Source organism: Octopus bimaculoides, chromosome 12 (assembly GCF_046866305.1).
Source record: "Octopus bimaculoides isolate indiv1 chromosome 12, ASM4686630v1, whole genome shotgun sequence".
In the NCBI taxonomy this organism is placed as follows: Eukaryota; Metazoa; Mollusca; class Cephalopoda; order Octopoda; family Octopodidae; genus Octopus; species Octopus bimaculoides.
In genome coordinates this window covers 14,328,072-14,344,704 of record NC_142939.1, presented here as the reverse complement: position 1 = coordinate 14,344,704, position 16,633 = coordinate 14,328,072, and the positions used below count along the sequence as shown (strand labels likewise).

Here is a 16,633-nt window from a genome sequence, read left to right as displayed (position 1 = left end):
TCCCAGAACAGGCTGTGTGTTCTGGTCTTGAGTAAGATACTTTATTTCATGTTGCTCCAGTTCACTCAGCTGTAGAAATGATGCACAAGGTCACTAGTGCCAAGCTGTATTGTACTTTGCTTCTCCATTGGATAACATCGGTGGTATGGAGAGAGGAGACTGGTAGGCATGGATGACAGCTGGCCTTCCATAAACAACCTTGCCTGGACTCATGCCTCAGAGGGTAACTTTCCAGGTGCAATTCCATGGTCATTCATGACTGAATGGTGTCTTTACTCTTAATCCTTTACTCACAGCCAGCCTGTGAATGCAACTCTATCTACTGAGGATATCATGTGACAAATGTCTAAGTTGTTGAGATACCTTACTGTTATTCACCCAGCAAATTTCACACAATCATTCACTTACAGATCAACTGTGGAATTTTGAGCACCTATATAATGTAGAGATTGAAACCCCAACCACAAAATTATCAGTTCATAGCCATATGTAAGCTACAATCACATCATATGATGTTCACGTGGATAACCTAAAATTTCACCAATTAGCTTCAAGCTATACCATGAACACCGTCTTCAATGTTCTTGAGATTTTCCCCTTTTTTTTCACTAGTTAAACAATTTAATGCCTAAATTGTAACAGAGTATTGAGGGAGACTGAAGAATTCACACATCTCACCTCTTGCTAGTCAGATGATGATGGCATTCAAGTAGGACAGATCTCACAGCTCAGCTTTCATCCAATAGACTTTAACAATTTGCAGCAGACTTGTATCTTTTGTTTTTCACTTACCAGATAGCAAATGGTCGAGCAAATGCAATTCAATCAATTTGTACAGACTATTCATGCAGCCAGTGGGACTATGATAATTAATGTATGACATATGCATAATTTTCTATCAATAAAATCTGTTAAACATTCATGAATTTGCCCTTGTAATATATACAACCAACCTGATTTTTACATTGAATTAGCCATCTCAGACCTGGGCCCCTGTGTCTAACTTTACACTCTATCTAGGCTCCAAAGCAATAAATAAATAAATAAATAATTGCATACACAGCTCAAAAGTCTCAAGAGTGTGAACTAATGGACTGAATCACAAAGAAATTCAGGAGAACAACAATAATAGACTTTTCTTTCAACTACCATATTTGTTAGGCAAACTAATGGACCAAATTACAAGAAAATTCAGGAGAATAACAATAATAGACGTTTCTTTCAACTACCATATTTGTTAGGCAAACTAATGGACCAAATTACAAGAAAATTCAGGAGAATAACAATAATAGACGTTTCTTTCAACTACCATATTTGTTAGGCAAACTAATGGACCAAATTACAAGAAAATTCAGGAGAACAACAATAATAGACGTTTCTTTCAACTACCATATTTGTTAGGCAAACTAATGGACCAAATTACAAGAAAATTCAGGAGAATAACAATAATAGGCCTTTCTTTCAACTACCATATTTGTTAGGCAAACTAATGGACCAAATTACAAGAAAATTCAGGAGAATAACAATAATAGACGTTTCTTTCAACTACCATATTTGTTAGGCAAACTAATGGACCAAATTACAAGAAAATTCAGGAGAACAACAATAATAGACCTTTCTTTCAACTACCATATTTGTTAGGCAAACTAATGGACCAAATTACAAGAAAATTCAGGAGAACAACAATAATAGACCTTTCTTTCAACTACCATATTTGTTAGGCAAACTAATGGACCAAATTACAAGAAAATTCAGGAGAATAACAATAGTAGGCCTATCTCTCAACTAGCATATTCGGTCAAATGAATCACTATTTTCCTCATCGCTTTCACCAATTTGATTGTCTGAATCACTCTCATTGCCAAGATTAACTTTACCAACTCTATCATCCAAAATAACATCTAATATCTAAGGATTTAGAGTAACACCTAACATTAAGTGTACCGTATACACATAATTAACTGTAGCACCTTAGATTAAGTAAGTGTTCCATCCAACATGAAATCTACCCCACGTCCAGTTTTAATATCAACCAGTCAAGGATTAATTCCACCAACACAAGATTAACTCTTCTGTGAAAGTTAAACATAAGCCTAACTGAGTTTACACAAGAGAATTTGGAAGTGTAATAGCCCTTACTATTTTCTCTCACCTAGATGAGAAAGAAAGAAAGAAAGAAAGAGAAAGGAAGAAGGAAAGAAAAAAGGAAGAAAGAGAAAGAAAGAAAGAAAGAAAGAGAAAGGAAGAAAAAAAAGAAAAGAAGAAAGAAAAATGACAAAAAAAGGCAGAGGAGAATAGTATATAAAAGCCATTGACATGACATGAACAGCTGATGTTTGATTGATTGTCTACTACAATATTAACTTGTTCATGTATGCTCTCCAGTGATACATGAAGGAAGAGTAATAAGCTGTACAAATAAATATACAATGCGCTATTATAACAACTGTTCTCACTTGATAGTCATATACATTACAAATCAAACTGTCGCTATAAAGTGTGTCCTGAAATCTCTGATATTGATTTACTGTATCTTAGAGCATATTTCTTTTCTTAACATTTGTTCATTGGTTTACCGCAAAGTATGCAGATACAAACAGGAAATAACAATTTTATTTGAAAGTGAAAATGCAGGTATTCCACTGGATATTTACGTTTTGATCTCTTTCTCATCTAGTTCCAAAATAATAAGCTTGGCTGTCTGGTTTAGATGTTCAGTTCATGACCACAAAGTTCTAGGATCAGTTGTACTGCATGGCACCTTGGGTGTGTGTCTTCTGCTTTAGTCCATAGTAGATGGAAATAGTATGAAGCACATGATATAGATCCATATATATTAGATGGAGAGGAACTTCCTAAGAAGACGAGTGACTCATTTCATTTGGTCCATTTCTGGGTGAGATTGGCTACCCTGCTCTTCACCTCATCCCAATTCTTCTCCACCCAGAAATCTGGATCAAACCACACCACAAGCAATTTAACCACTCCCTCGTTATTTGATGGCATGGACCTGCCTCTTCAGGTGATGAACTGCAAGCTCATTGACTTTTCTTGGTTAATTCTTACTCCTGTTACTACCTTGTATTCATTTAGACCAGTTTCAACCAGGTCTACATGCCCAGTGTTTGAGAATATGATGGTGACATCGTCTGCATATGCTGACACAGTTCTCCCATGTCCTAATTCATGTGGGATACCTCTCGACACCTCCATTTTCTGTATTACTGGCTCTAGAGCCAGTACATACAGAGGAGATGAGAGCAGGCACCCTTGATGGACCAAATACATGATGCCTAATAGTTCTTATAGGTAACCATTTACCCAAAATGCTGAGCAGATATCGCTGCACATTGTAGTAATCTAGCCATGGAAAACAGGACTGAAACTGGCCATCAGGTATTGGGAGTCAACCCTATCAAAGGCTTTAGATTGATCCAAATTCATCAGGGGCCCATCCATGCCAGCTTCTTTACCCATCTTGTCTATGATGTATTGCATAAAGTGGAAATTGTTATGGATGGGGTGACACATGTTTGGGATGGCACATTTGTTGATTCTTAAAGGAGCATGTTAGTATTGCTTATGGTGTCTTTCTTGGACCCTATCACATGAGTAAAATTTTACGCTAATTAAATTATATCTATTCAAATGAAGTTCCAATATAAAAAAATATATCTGTCTCACTATAACTGTGACCTGTTCACTGACAAAATTCCGTGCTGCACCACTAAAAAAATATAATTATAATTAAGGGCACTGGAATACCAGCGCCTATACGCTAGAAGTAGATGTCGAATGAATACCTACAATCCACTCTAAATTTGTTCTCTGTTTATAACCCCAGGTCAAATGCAAGGTAGTGAGCAAGAAGATTTACAAAATTTTGAAAATCTTCTTGTTTTTGACCTGGGGTTATAAACAGATAACAAATTTAGAGTGGATTGTAGGTATTCATTCGACATCTACTTCAAGTGTATAGGCGCTGGTATTCCAGTGCCCTTAATTATAATTATATTTCTATAATTATATACTTAAAAATTAATTTTACTGATATGGTCATTGATTATATGCTAGCCACTGATATAATCATTTTAATGATTATATCTTCAATTTATATATATATATATATATATATATATATATATATACCCAGAATGTAATTTATAAATGTACAATAATAACTACAACTAGTCATTTTATATACATTGGTTATTTGATTAATATGAAACAAAGTCTGTACAACCACATGTCCTCTTTTAAACTTAAACATATGGCAAATTGTACGTCATTATCTAGTAACATTTGGGAACTGAAGGAAAGCAGAATTGGGTTTAACCTTAAATGGGAAATAATAAGAAAAGCACAGCCTTAAAGATATAGTAAATACAGGTGTGAGCTGTGCTCCATGGAAACATTGGAATTTTTAAGCATAAAGATAAGGGCAAACTGATTAATAATAGATTAGACCTTAGGGTATCATGCGTACATAGGGTCACCCGTACTTTTAAATATTTTCAAAAGTAGCACTTTATAGATCTTGTGCTTGATTTGATTTTGATGGAAACTTACTTTTAATATTTTTAGTTTGGAAATTAAAGTGCATTGCATATATTACAATATAATAAAAGCTATATAGTATAATTAGTTAGTGTGCTAAACAAAAGTTAGTATGTTATCCATATGAATTTTTCTGTCTAGTTGATCAGATTTCATCATGGTTTTAGTAATTACTTTATTTATCCCTTTCTCAAAGTGTTCCGCCCTCCTGATCTTAGTATTTATAAGGGCCTTTATGTAAGTAGCCCTTCTAATTAAGTACCCCTAAGAAATTATAATATCATGTATGGATTAACACTAAAAAGTTTTAAAACCTATAATATACCTCTTAGTTTATATTTAGTATATAGTTAGCATGTCCTATAACATCAATATTCCTTTAGTTAATACCAGGTATCAGTCTTTATATACAAGCTAAGAGAGAAAGATGAACGATTTAAAATAAATATATCTTAATTGTTGTGCGAGAAAGTATATATATTCTGATGTTAAAATATAGTATCTTTCAAAAACATCCTAAATTTATAGACTAAATCTTGTGTGTTTAAGGAAAAAAAAACAACATTTTACAGAAATAAATTTCCCAGAGTATGAATTACATGGTTCATTATTAAATACATCCCCCTCTTTGCCCCCTCCACCTTTTCCCGAACCAAAATAAGGGATTTGCAGCATATTAAGAGGTCAGGGTACTTGATTCCACGCAAAAAATTCGTGTTTTTTTTTTCTTAGTGAAAATCGCAGACAGAGAGGGTATAACTTTACCAGTTTGACTAATTAGCAATTGTATTACATTTATAACACGTATGTATATTTGATGCCTATATAATGGAAAACCACATTCAACTCCAAATCCCAAACCTAAGAAAACAAACATGAGAGAAAAAAGAAAGATAGAAAGAAAAAGAAAGAGAAAAAAAAAACATTAATTCAACACTAAGTGCATCAGATTCATTGGAACCTACTGAAGCATGCGAACACGCTTGTGGTATTATCACGGGTGATGGCGTGGCCGAGGTATTTGAACAGCCAAGCATCCTTACCTAACACTTCGGTAAGGCGAGCCGCCAACGACGACAAGAATTTCGTTGTTAGCGGCCGAGTCTCTACCGCATACATCGTACAGATTTTATGCGTTTTTAAAGTTTATTACATTGTAAAAATTTACTGAATATTTTATATATAAAGTTAAAGGAATGTCAAGAACTGTTTTCTGAATCAATTTCACTCGCTCTAGACTCGAATACATCATCACTTCTAGACGCGATCGCCGATTTACAAACACTCGCAGACAGATTTATAGATTTCTTTTTAAGACAAGTCTAGAGTTGTTTACTTAGGAGAAGCTTTTATTTCGCTCTATAAATTTCTCGGTAACACGCAGAAGCATTTGTTATGGTAGAAGCTTTTGCGTTTCGTTCAAAATTTGAATCTTGTGCTTGAAAAATAAAACTCGCAAACCCGGAGTTTCATAAAGCGGATCCTCGTAAAGCGAGATATTACTGTATATGTATATATGTGGAGGCGCAATGGCCCAGTGGTTAGGGCAGCGGACTCGCAGTCATAGGATCGCAGTTTTGATTCCCAGACCGGGCGTTGTGAGTGTTTATTGAGCGAAAACACCTAAAAGCTCCACGAGGCTCCGGAAGGGGATGGTGGCGAACTCTGCTGTACTCTTCCACCACAACTTTCTCTCACTCTTACTTCCTGTTTCTGTTGTGCCTGTAATTCAAAGGGTCAGCCTTGTCACACTGTGTCACGCTGAATATCCCCGAGAACTACGTTAGGGGTACACGTGTCTGTGGAGTGCTCAGCCACTTGCACGTTAATTTCACGAGCAGGCTGTTCCGTTGATCGGATCAACTGGAACCCTCGACGTCGTAAACGACGGAGTGCCAACAACAACAACATTTACACCCGCGAACACTCACAATAAAAGTAGTAAAACAGTTAAAAGGAAATGAGAAAGTTACAAAAAGAAAGTAAAGAGATAAAAAAAGGTTATCAAGGTTTGCCCAGCATTACAATTGAGGACCTTTTAACGATCAGTTAAGCGAATAATATCCCTCAATTTGAATAACACTGTCCATTTGTCTCAGTGTAAAGCGCACTATTTGTTGCCGTTTGTCTGATGTCACAGCATACGAATATTCAACTGGCCAATCAGAAATCCGCTTACTCACATTATTGAGAATAAAGTAGACAAATTTTGTTTTCAATAACCAGGTTGGGGATATAGCTCAGTGGTAGAGCATTCGACTGCAGATCGAGAGGTCCCCGGTTCGAACCCGGGTGTCCCCTTCAGTTTTTTTTCCCATTTTATTTTGAATTTGCGAAAATAATATATAATAGCAACATTATAAATGGAATAAAATTACCGTAGCGTTTAACGTTGGGGATATAGCTCAGTGGTAGAGCATTCGACTGCAGATCGAGAGGTCCCCGGTTCGAACCCGGGTGTCCCCTTCAGTTTTTTTTTCCATTTTATTTTGAATTTGCGAAAATAATATATAATAGCAACATTATAAATGGAATAAAATTACCGTAGCGTTTGACGTTGGGGATATAGCTCAGTGGTAGAGCATTCGACTGCAGATCGAGAGGTCCCCGGTTCGAACCCGGGTGTCCCCTTCAGTTTTTTTTTCCATTTTATTTTGAATTTGCGAAAATAATATATAATAGCAACATTATAAATGGAATAAAATTACCGTAGTGTTTAACGTTGGGGATATAGCTCAGAGGTAGAGCATTCGACTGCAGATCGAGAGGTCCCCGGTTCGAACGCGAGTGTCCCCTTCAGTTTCTTTTTCCATTTTATTTTGAATTTGCGAAAATAATATATAATAGCAACATTATAAATGGAATAAAATTACCGTAGCGTTTGACGTTGGGGATATAGCTCAGTGGTAGAGCATTCGACTGCAGATCGAGAGGTCCCCGGTTCGAACCCGGGTGTCCCCTTCAGTTTTTTTTCCATATTATTTTAAATTTGCGAAAATAATATATAATAGCAACATTATAAATGGAATAAAATTACCGTAGCGTTTAACGTTGGGGATATAGCTCAGTGGTAGAGCATTCGACTGCAGATCGAGAGGTCCCCGGTTCGAACCCGGGTGTCCCCTTCAGTTTTTTTTTCCATTTCATTTTGAATTTGCGAAAATAATGTATAATAGCAACATTATAAATGGAATAAAATTACCGTAGCGTTTAACGTTGGGGATATAGCTCAGTGGTAGAGCATTCGACTGCAGATCGAGAGGTCCCCGGTTCGAACCCGGGTGTCCCCTTCAGTTTTTTTTTCCATTTTATTTTGAATTTGCGAAAATAATATATAATAGCAACATTATAAATGGAATAAAATTACCGTAGTGTTTGACGTTGGGGATATAGCCCAGTGGTAGAGCATTCGACTGCAGATCGAGAGGTCCCGGGTGTCCCATTCAGTTTTTTTTTCCATTTTATTTTGAATTTGCGAAAATAATATATAATAGCAACATTATAAATGGAATAAAATTACCGCAGCGTTTGACGTTGGGGATATAGCTCAGTGGTAGAGCATTCGACTGCAGATCGAGAGGTCCCCGGTTCGAACCCGGGTGTCCCCTTCAGTTTTTTCTTCCATTTTATTTTGAATTTGCGAAAATAATGTATAATACCAACATTATGAATAGAAGAAAATTGGTATATCGTTCAAGTTTGGGGATATAGCTCAGTGGTAGAGCATTCGACTGCAGATCGAGAGGTCCCCGGTTCGAACGCGGGTGTCCCCTTCAGTTTTTTTTTCCATTTTATTTTGAATTTGCGAAAATAATATATAATAGCAACATTATAAATGGAATAAAATTACCGCAGCGTTTGACGTTGGGGATATAGCTCAGTGGTAGAGCATTCGACTGCAGATCGAGAGGTCCCCGGTTCGAACCCGGGTGTCCCCTTCAGTTGTTTTTTCCATATTATTTTAAATTTGCGAAAATAATATATAATAGCAACATTATAAATGGAATAAAATTAACGTAGCGTTTAACGTTGGGGATATAGCTCAGTGGTAGAGCATTCGACTGCAGATCGAGAGGTCCCCGGTTCGAACCCGGGTGTCCCCTTCAGTTTTTTTTTCCATTTCATTTTGAATTTGCGAAAATAATATATAATAGCAACATTATAAATGGAATAAAATTACCGTAGCGTTTAACGTTGGGGATATAGCTCAGTGGTAGAGCATTCGACTGCAGATCGAGAGGTCCCCGGTTCGAACCCGGGTGTCCCCTTCAGTCTTTTTTTCCATTTTATTTTGAATTTGCGAAAATAATATATAATAGCAACATTATAAATGGAATAAAATTACCGTAGTGTTTGACGTTGGGGATATAGCCCAGTGGTAGAGCATTCGACTGCAGATCGAGAGGTCCCGGGTGTCCCATTCAGTTTTTTTTTCCATTTTATTTTGAATTTGCGAAAATAATATATAATAGCAACATTATAAATGGAATAAAATTACCGCAGCGTTTGACGTTGGGGATATAGCTCAGTGGTAGAGCATTCGACTGCAGATCGAGAGGTCCCCGGTTCGAACCCGGGTGTCCCCTTCAGTTTTTTCTTCCATTTTATTTTGAATTTGCGAAAATAATGTATAATACCAACATTATGAATAGAAGAAAATTGGTATATCGTTCAAGTTTGGGGATATAGCTCAGTGGTAGAGCATTCGACAGCAGATCGAGAGGTCCCCGGTTCGAACCCGGGTGTCCCCTTCAGTTTTTTTTTCCATTTTATTTTAAATTTGCGAAAATAATATATAATAGCAACATTATAAACGGAATATAATTACCGTAGCGTTCAAGTTTAAGGATATAGCTCAGTGGTAGAGCATTCGACTGCAGATCGAGAGGAGCCCGGTTCGAACCCGGATGTCCCCTTCAGTTTTTTTTCCCATTATATTTTAAATTTGCGAAAATAATATATAATAGCAACATTATAAATGGAATAAAATTACCGTAGCGTTTAACGTTGGGGATATAGCTCAGTGGTAGAGCATTCGACTGCAGATCGAGAGGTCCCCGGTTCGAACCCGGGTGTCCCCTTCAGTTTTTTTTTCCATTTTATTTTAAATTTGCGAAAATAATATATAATAGCAACATTATAAACGGAATATAATTACCGTAGCGTTCAAGTTTGGGGATATAGCTCAGTGGTAGAGCATTCGACTGCAGATCGAGAGGAGCCCGGTTCGAACCCGGATGTCCCCTTCAGTTTTTTTTTCCATTATATTTTAAATTTGCGAAAATAATATATAATAGCAACATTATAAATGGAATAAAATTACCGTAGCGTTTAACGTTGGGGATATAGCTCAGTGGTAGAGCATTCGACTGCAGATCGAGAGGTCCCCGGTTCGAACCCGGGTGTCCCCTTCAGTTTTTTTTTCCATCTTATTTTAAATTTGCGAAAATAATGTATAATACCAACATTATGAATAGAAGAAAATTGGCATAGCGTTTAAGTTTGGGGATATAGCTCAGTGGTAGAGCATTCGACTGCAGATCGAGAGGTCCCCGGTTCGAACCCGGGTGTCCCCTTTCAGTTTTTTTTTCCATTTTATTTTAAATTTGCGAAAATAATATATAATAGCAACATTATAAATGGAATAATATTACCGTAGCGTTCAAGTTTGGGGATATAACTCAGTGGTAGCGCATTCGACTGCAGATCGAGAGGTCCCCGGTTCGAACCCGGGTGACCCCTTCAGTTTTTTTTTCCATTTTATTTTAAATTTGCGAAAATAATATATAATAGCAACATTATAAATGGAATAAAATTACCGTAGCGCTAAACGTTGGGGGTATAGCTCAGCGGTAGAGCATGCGACTGCAGATCGAGAGGTCCCCCGGTTCGAACCCGGGTGTCTTGTTCAGTTTTTTTTTCCATTTTATTTTAAATTTGCGAAAATAATGTATAATACCAACATTATGAATAGAAGAAAATTGGCATTACGTTTAAGTTTGGGGATATGGCTCAGTGGTAGAGCATTCGACTGCAGATTGAGAGGTCCACGGTTCGAACCCGAGTGTCCCCTTCAGTTTTTTTTTCTACTTTATTTTAAACTTGCGAAAATAATGTATAATACCAACATTATGAATAGAAGAAAATTGGCATGGCGTTTAAGTTTGGGGATATAGCTCAGTGGTAGAGCATTCGACAGCAGATCGAGAGGTCCCCGGTTCAAACCCGGGTGGCCCCTTCAGTATTTTTTTCCATTTTATTTTAAATTTGCGAAATTAATGTATAATACCAACATTATGAATAGAAGAAAATTGGCATAGCGTTTAAGCTTGGGGATATAGCTCAGTGTTAGAGCATTCGACTGCAGATTGAGAGGTCCCCGGTTCGAACCCGGTGACCCCTTCAATTTTCTTTTCTATTTTATTTTAAATTTGCAAAAATAATGTATAATAGCAACATTATAAATGGAAGAAAATTTGCATAGCGTTTACGGATGGGGATATAGCTCAGTGTTAGAGCATTCGACTGCAGATCGAGAGTTCCCCGGTTGGAACCCGGGTGTCCCCTTCAATTTTTTTTTCTATTTTATTTTAAATTTGCAAAAATAATGTATAATAGCAACATTATAAATGGAAGAAAATTTGCATAGCGTTTACGGATGGGGATATAGCTCAGTGGTAGAGCATTCGACTGCAGATCGAGAGGTCCCCGGTTCGAACCCGGGTGTCCCCTTTCAGTTTTTCGAAATTTTTAATTTCACATTATAAATACTAGCAGAAAGGATAATTACCCATTTGCTTGCCAGTTTGTATTTTATTTTGTTTTTGCATTCGTTTTTCTTCTGATAGTATTCCCTCGCTCAGCAAATAAACTTGGGGAAAACATACAGAAACGTGCCCCAGTGTGAACTTTCTGAAAACAATGTATGTTAATGAAAATTTTCAGAAGTTCCTTTCAGATGGTGTAAATTGCGATTATATCGGAATGTGCAAAAAAAAAAAAAAGTATCGGAGGTGGTGGGGAGGGGAGGTTCTGATAATTCACGCGCCTCCAATTTTGCTTCCCCATAACTTTTTAAAAAATGGATATTTTTTAATGAAAATTTTCGGATCTTGTTCAAAACGGGGGCACCAGTATTTTCTTAACGAAACACTTTGAAACTTGGGACACTGGTAGAATGTGTCATATAAAACATCGTTTTCTCTTAGTCTTCTTAACAAAAAAAACGTACATCGCAAGTTATTTCATGTTAAAGTTGTCGTATTTCTGTAATTTCAACCAATGACTGACGTCCATTCAGCCGAATAACAGTAAGTGCTGACTACGTAAACAAACGATTATCGCGGTGATAAAATTATTATTTCCTTGTCAAAAAATGGCTGAAGCATATTGGCAGTAGCTAATAAATCTTTCTATTATAGGCACAAGGCATGGTTTTTGAGGGAAGGTGCAAGTCAATTAGGGTTAGAGTTAGGGTTAGGGAAAACGAACACACGTGTGTTGCCTCTGCAAAATGCCAGAAGTAATGGAGATTAAATACGCTTTACACAGCTTAAACTGCCAAAGGAGTAAGTATAAACAACTGAATACTTGTCAGTGATTGGTTGAAATTATCGAAATAAGACAATTTTTTACATGAAAAAAATTCGAATACAAATTTTTTTTTCTGTTCTATAACACAAAATAGATAAGTATACGAAGTTTGAAAGTGTTTCGGTACCAAAAACACTACATAAAACATAAATGAAAACTGGTGCCCCCGTTTTGAACAAGATCCAAATTTTCAAATATATTTCAGATGGTGTAGATTATGATTATTTCGGAATTTAATTTGAAAATGAATAATTAAATGGGGGTCGAGCAGATATTTCATGCATATCGATTTTGTTTCCTCATAAGATTTGATGACTTTCGTTACAATTATGTTGAAAAAGAAAAAAAAAAAAAAGGCGGGATGGGGTATACAAAATGCAGAAGTGGAGATAAAACAAGTAATTTCTGATTTCTCGTTACTTTTTCCTCTCCTTGCCTGAAACCATTACTTTGCATCATCATTTTGTACCGTTGCATTGCTTTTTGGAATAAAAATTGATCAGCATTGTTGTTGTCGAAGTTACGAGTTTAAAATATGGGTAACAATGAATTTTTTCCTCAACTTTGACTCGATTGTAATTGAGGTTACTAGTAAAACATTTGGATAATTTTAGGTGTTTAACAATCATCATGAAGTAGAACAATATCCGTATCAACACACGGTTTCATATAAAAAATCTTGCAAAAAATTCAGAAACGTAGTTATTTGTTTAAGGGAAATAACTCTTCCTAATAATCTTACAGAGTTACGTCTTATAGACATTCTTTTGTATACTTAATGTCTTTCGCCACATAAACGCGCACTGTATATTCGTTCTTCACTTCAGATATATTTTATTATCCCTCTTTTTTTCTTACTGATAAGCTAGATGTTGGACCCGGCGTTGCTCGTGTTTTCCGTGTTGAAGTTAAGCCCACATCTGACCTTGTATTGAAATCTCCTACATTCCCTGTGCCAACTATTACTCATTAAGATGTTATGTCTGGTTCGACAGGGATTTTACACGGTTAACGCTTTCGGCATACTCCTACATACTGGACCGTCTGAAATCGCAGTCAAACTGTTGCGTGTACCTCCACCAGTTGAGAGTGATGTTTGTTTATTTCTCCTCCCTTAATGCCACCCTCTGTACAAAATTGATCAACGTGTCCAAAATCAGCAAAATCCGAAGAAAAGTGTTAAGGTTATGTCATAAAATAGAATCCATGTGACCATTTACATGAAAATATTCCATTGACTTTTAGATCCCAATACATTATATGAATAATCGATGTTTCATATGTCGAAGTGCTTGACTTTACTCATGGGTCAATTTTCTTCAAAATCAGTTCATTATTTTTATTGTGAGTGAATTTTGACGATTTCTGCCTTTCACCAGTTTAATTTTAATTCTAGTACATGACTCCGACCATTAACTTTACCTAAATGTCAAATTTCAAAATTCAAACTTCCCTCGCAATCTCCTGAATTTAATTTCCTACAAACGTGTCCACTTTTGAATTGGCAATGCTTCTCTATGTGTATATAGAAATGTAAATGTTTCCCCAGATAAACTGCACTTCATGTTTGAAGTTCTGATGAACCTAGAGGGTGACACTCAAGTACCCAGCTATGAGTGCATTGCCTACATAGCATAAATAAATTAAGTACCAATGTAATCGACTAGTCTCCTCCCTTTAAATTTCAAGCCTTGTGCCTGATTATTAAAGAATAAATCTGAGACTTGTTGACATGTCTCAGAGTTATTTTCCAATTTTATGTTGATGGCTACAGACATGCTTTGGTATTATTTGGCCTCATTAGTGAGGTATAGTTTTCTCAAGCATGCTCAGAGATTTTCGGTTCGAACACGAATGTATCCTACTGATTTTCTTTACAATTTTTATTTTAAAATCAAACGGGATTTTGAGATTTGCGAGAAACTTAAGTGTGAATTGTATAGTTCAATGATATGAACTGTTAAACATTTCTATTCAATATGTGACTGTTAGCTGTTGTTGTCTTTTAAGCATATCCTAAACCAAGAGATCTATGTCATAAAGCATTTTGGCAATAACCCTTCCTTCTAATTTTCAAGCATAGCGTATCCAGGCTTATATTATTTCATAATAAAAATAAATAAATGTGCCCGTTTTAAAGCCTAGCTAGGCTCATGGACCCGGTTTCCCGGTTTCTATGGCGTATGGTTTCCCCAGCTGGACAGGACGCTAGTCCATCGCAGCGTGACTCATTTTTGCCAGCTGAGTGGACTGGAGCAACGTAGAATTAAGTGTTTTGCTCAAGAACACAACGCGTCGCCCGGCCCAGGAATCGAAACCACAATCTTACGATCATGATGCTGACACCCTAACCACTAAGCCACGCGCCTCCTTATATTATTATTAATATTATAATAAAGAATAGCCATGTGATTACAATAACAAACAATGAAAATGACAAAAAAAAAAAGAAAAAGCCAAAAATTTCTTCCAACTGAAAACAAAAGAGATACTAGAAAAAGAAAGTATTAAAAGCTAAGTAGAGGACACACGGGTTCAAATCAAGGACCTCTCGATCCGCAGTTGAATGCTTTACCACTGAGCTATATCCCCAATTGCTTAAAAACCTTATTTTTAGCGACCTAAACTCATTCACTTAATTATTTGTAAGCACGCCGGTCAAAAATGCTCAGCAGTATTTCATTCGTTTTTATGTTCTGAGTTCAAATTCCGCCGAGGTTGACTTCGCTTTTCATCCTTTCGGGGTCGGTAGAGTTAAGTACCAGTCACGTACTGGGGTCGATGTGATCGACTTTCTCCCTCTCCCAAAATTTCAGGCCTTGTGCATATGGCAGAAAGGTTAAATGTTGTAGCATAATTTAAGTATTTTGACTGATGAATTAACTTTTGACTCTCTTGGAAGGATGCAGGTTTGACAAAAATGAGGTTACCAAAAATGAATGGCATTCTGTTTCTTTCTTACTTTATATGGATATATGGTAGAAAGCCAAAGAAACTGTGATATTCGTCTCGAGGAAGCATCTCGCATAGACGTATAGTGCTAAAAAGTATAAAAGAATATCAGAAGCAGACGAAAAAATGTTTCTGTTGTCGAATTCGATGATGTAGCTATGTGGTTAGACTTTTCAAGAGCAGATAAGGGTGCTTTCAGTTCGATACTCCACTTTCGAATTCTTTGAAAAAAAAAGTTTTTTTTTTACATAGATTCAATTAGTTGCTGCTTTACAACTGTAAAACTTTCCAGAAGTTTATCATTTAAATATATATGAGCATGTCTAGATATGTAACTATATGCATAAGAATACATACATAAAACATACAAATCTGCACATACATACATACATACATACATACATACACAAAAACAAACAGAAATATCTTGTTGCTGTTGAAATTCCAATGAAGGAGTCTTGAATCTAGGTTAGAAACTGGTTCTTTCTCTATTGGCAAGAAATCTTGAAATAAACTGAATAATGACATACATACACCATATATAAAATATATGAGGGTGGGTGCAACGTTATATATGCAATACAGTGGTGGACATAAATAAACATATGCTATTTGTATATGTTCCCGTAGCAGCCAATTGAAACTCTCTTTCGATTAGAGCTAGAGTTGAATAAGGGTTTAGGGTTAGGGGTTTAGGGAGATGTGCCAAACCGAAAAGATCTGCTGGTAGGTGTTGATGTTCTGGAAACTAAGTAATGAATATAAAATTTTTTGAAAAGAATATAAATGTACCGCAGGTGAAGAAAGGTTGCGGAAAACTAAAGGAAAATTAGCAACTTTTGCTGGTGCAGACCACTATCTGTTTCCATGATCTCAGATATTCTCTAAACTACACGTTTTCATAGCAGTCGCTAAATGAAAACAATTCATGGGACATAATTCATAAAAATTATTACTGGGAGTTATTTCCCTTATGAAGTTTGACAGGAACTTTATAAATATTACGCTAGTCAATGAAATACAACACCTGTCAAACGTTGAAGTTTCTTTAATTGACAATGTCCTCTCCATCTGTTGCTTTGGAATAGTAATAGAAATCAATATTATTGATTTGTATACATAAACAAAAAAAAAAAACAGGTGTTCCACAACATGTAGTTTAGTGGTACACTATTCAACTGCAGATAGTAAAGTCTCGGTTATAATCCGACCGTACTATCCGTCATAATCAACTCCAGGACATTCCTGTGTCGAGACCTTGGACTCACAGAGCCGGTCAACTGATTTCAATAGCGTATAAGTGATCAAGATCACAACACTCCCGTAGAACGGGGCGCACGTCCGTCGCCAGCTGATTGGAAGTGAGCAACTTTAAACGAAGCGTTTTTTTTCTCAAGAGTACAATGTCACGCCCAGTTCGAGAATCGAAACCACGATATTGTGAGCAACACCCTAACTACTAGGCCACGCGCTGTACCATTTACACAATCACTTTTCTCGCTATTTCATTCTTTTCTCAATGTACTTGTGA

General features: G+C 36.3%; 17 non-coding genes across 17 annotated transcripts; all 17 read left to right on the top strand.

Annotated features, from left to right (window-relative positions):
• Positions 1-6,786: 6,786 nt before the first annotated feature.
• On the top strand, positions 6,787-6,858 carry Trnac-gca (transfer RNA cysteine (anticodon GCA)). Its single transcript has one exon. It is a non-coding gene; the product is annotated as a tRNA-Cys (tRNA).
• A 93-nt stretch (positions 6,859-6,951) lies between these two features.
• Positions 6,952-7,023, top strand: Trnac-gca (transfer RNA cysteine (anticodon GCA)). Its single transcript has one exon. It is a non-coding gene; the product is annotated as a tRNA-Cys (tRNA).
• A 93-nt stretch (positions 7,024-7,116) lies between these two features.
• Trnac-gca (transfer RNA cysteine (anticodon GCA)) lies at positions 7,117-7,188 on the top strand. The gene has a single exon. It is a non-coding gene; the product is annotated as a tRNA-Cys (tRNA).
• Positions 7,189-7,446: 258 nt separating this feature from the next.
• Trnac-gca (transfer RNA cysteine (anticodon GCA)) lies at positions 7,447-7,518 on the top strand. Its single transcript has one exon. It is a non-coding gene; the product is annotated as a tRNA-Cys (tRNA).
• A 92-nt stretch (positions 7,519-7,610) lies between these two features.
• Positions 7,611-7,682, top strand: Trnac-gca (transfer RNA cysteine (anticodon GCA)). Its single transcript has one exon. It is a non-coding gene; the product is annotated as a tRNA-Cys (tRNA).
• A 93-nt stretch (positions 7,683-7,775) lies between these two features.
• On the top strand, positions 7,776-7,847 carry Trnac-gca (transfer RNA cysteine (anticodon GCA)). The gene has a single exon. It is a non-coding gene; the product is annotated as a tRNA-Cys (tRNA).
• Positions 7,848-8,093: 246 nt separating this feature from the next.
• Positions 8,094-8,165, top strand: Trnac-gca (transfer RNA cysteine (anticodon GCA)). Its single transcript has one exon. It is a non-coding gene; the product is annotated as a tRNA-Cys (tRNA).
• Positions 8,166-8,258: 93 nt separating this feature from the next.
• Positions 8,259-8,330, top strand: Trnac-gca (transfer RNA cysteine (anticodon GCA)). The gene has a single exon. It is a non-coding gene; the product is annotated as a tRNA-Cys (tRNA).
• A 93-nt stretch (positions 8,331-8,423) lies between these two features.
• On the top strand, positions 8,424-8,495 carry Trnac-gca (transfer RNA cysteine (anticodon GCA)). The gene has a single exon. It is a non-coding gene; the product is annotated as a tRNA-Cys (tRNA).
• Positions 8,496-8,588: 93 nt separating this feature from the next.
• On the top strand, positions 8,589-8,660 carry Trnac-gca (transfer RNA cysteine (anticodon GCA)). Its single transcript has one exon. It is a non-coding gene; the product is annotated as a tRNA-Cys (tRNA).
• Positions 8,661-8,753: 93 nt separating this feature from the next.
• Trnac-gca (transfer RNA cysteine (anticodon GCA)) lies at positions 8,754-8,825 on the top strand. Its single transcript has one exon. It is a non-coding gene; the product is annotated as a tRNA-Cys (tRNA).
• A 246-nt stretch (positions 8,826-9,071) lies between these two features.
• Positions 9,072-9,143, top strand: Trnac-gca (transfer RNA cysteine (anticodon GCA)). The gene has a single exon. It is a non-coding gene; the product is annotated as a tRNA-Cys (tRNA).
• A 93-nt stretch (positions 9,144-9,236) lies between these two features.
• Positions 9,237-9,308, top strand: Trnac-gca (transfer RNA cysteine (anticodon GCA)). Its single transcript has one exon. It is a non-coding gene; the product is annotated as a tRNA-Cys (tRNA).
• A 258-nt stretch (positions 9,309-9,566) lies between these two features.
• Positions 9,567-9,638, top strand: Trnac-gca (transfer RNA cysteine (anticodon GCA)). The gene has a single exon. It is a non-coding gene; the product is annotated as a tRNA-Cys (tRNA).
• A 258-nt stretch (positions 9,639-9,896) lies between these two features.
• Trnac-gca (transfer RNA cysteine (anticodon GCA)) lies at positions 9,897-9,968 on the top strand. The gene has a single exon. It is a non-coding gene; the product is annotated as a tRNA-Cys (tRNA).
• A 93-nt stretch (positions 9,969-10,061) lies between these two features.
• Positions 10,062-10,133, top strand: Trnac-gca (transfer RNA cysteine (anticodon GCA)). Its single transcript has one exon. It is a non-coding gene; the product is annotated as a tRNA-Cys (tRNA).
• Positions 10,134-11,217: 1,084 nt separating this feature from the next.
• Positions 11,218-11,289, top strand: Trnac-gca (transfer RNA cysteine (anticodon GCA)). Its single transcript has one exon. It is a non-coding gene; the product is annotated as a tRNA-Cys (tRNA).
• Positions 11,290-16,633: the final 5,344 nt, after the last annotated feature.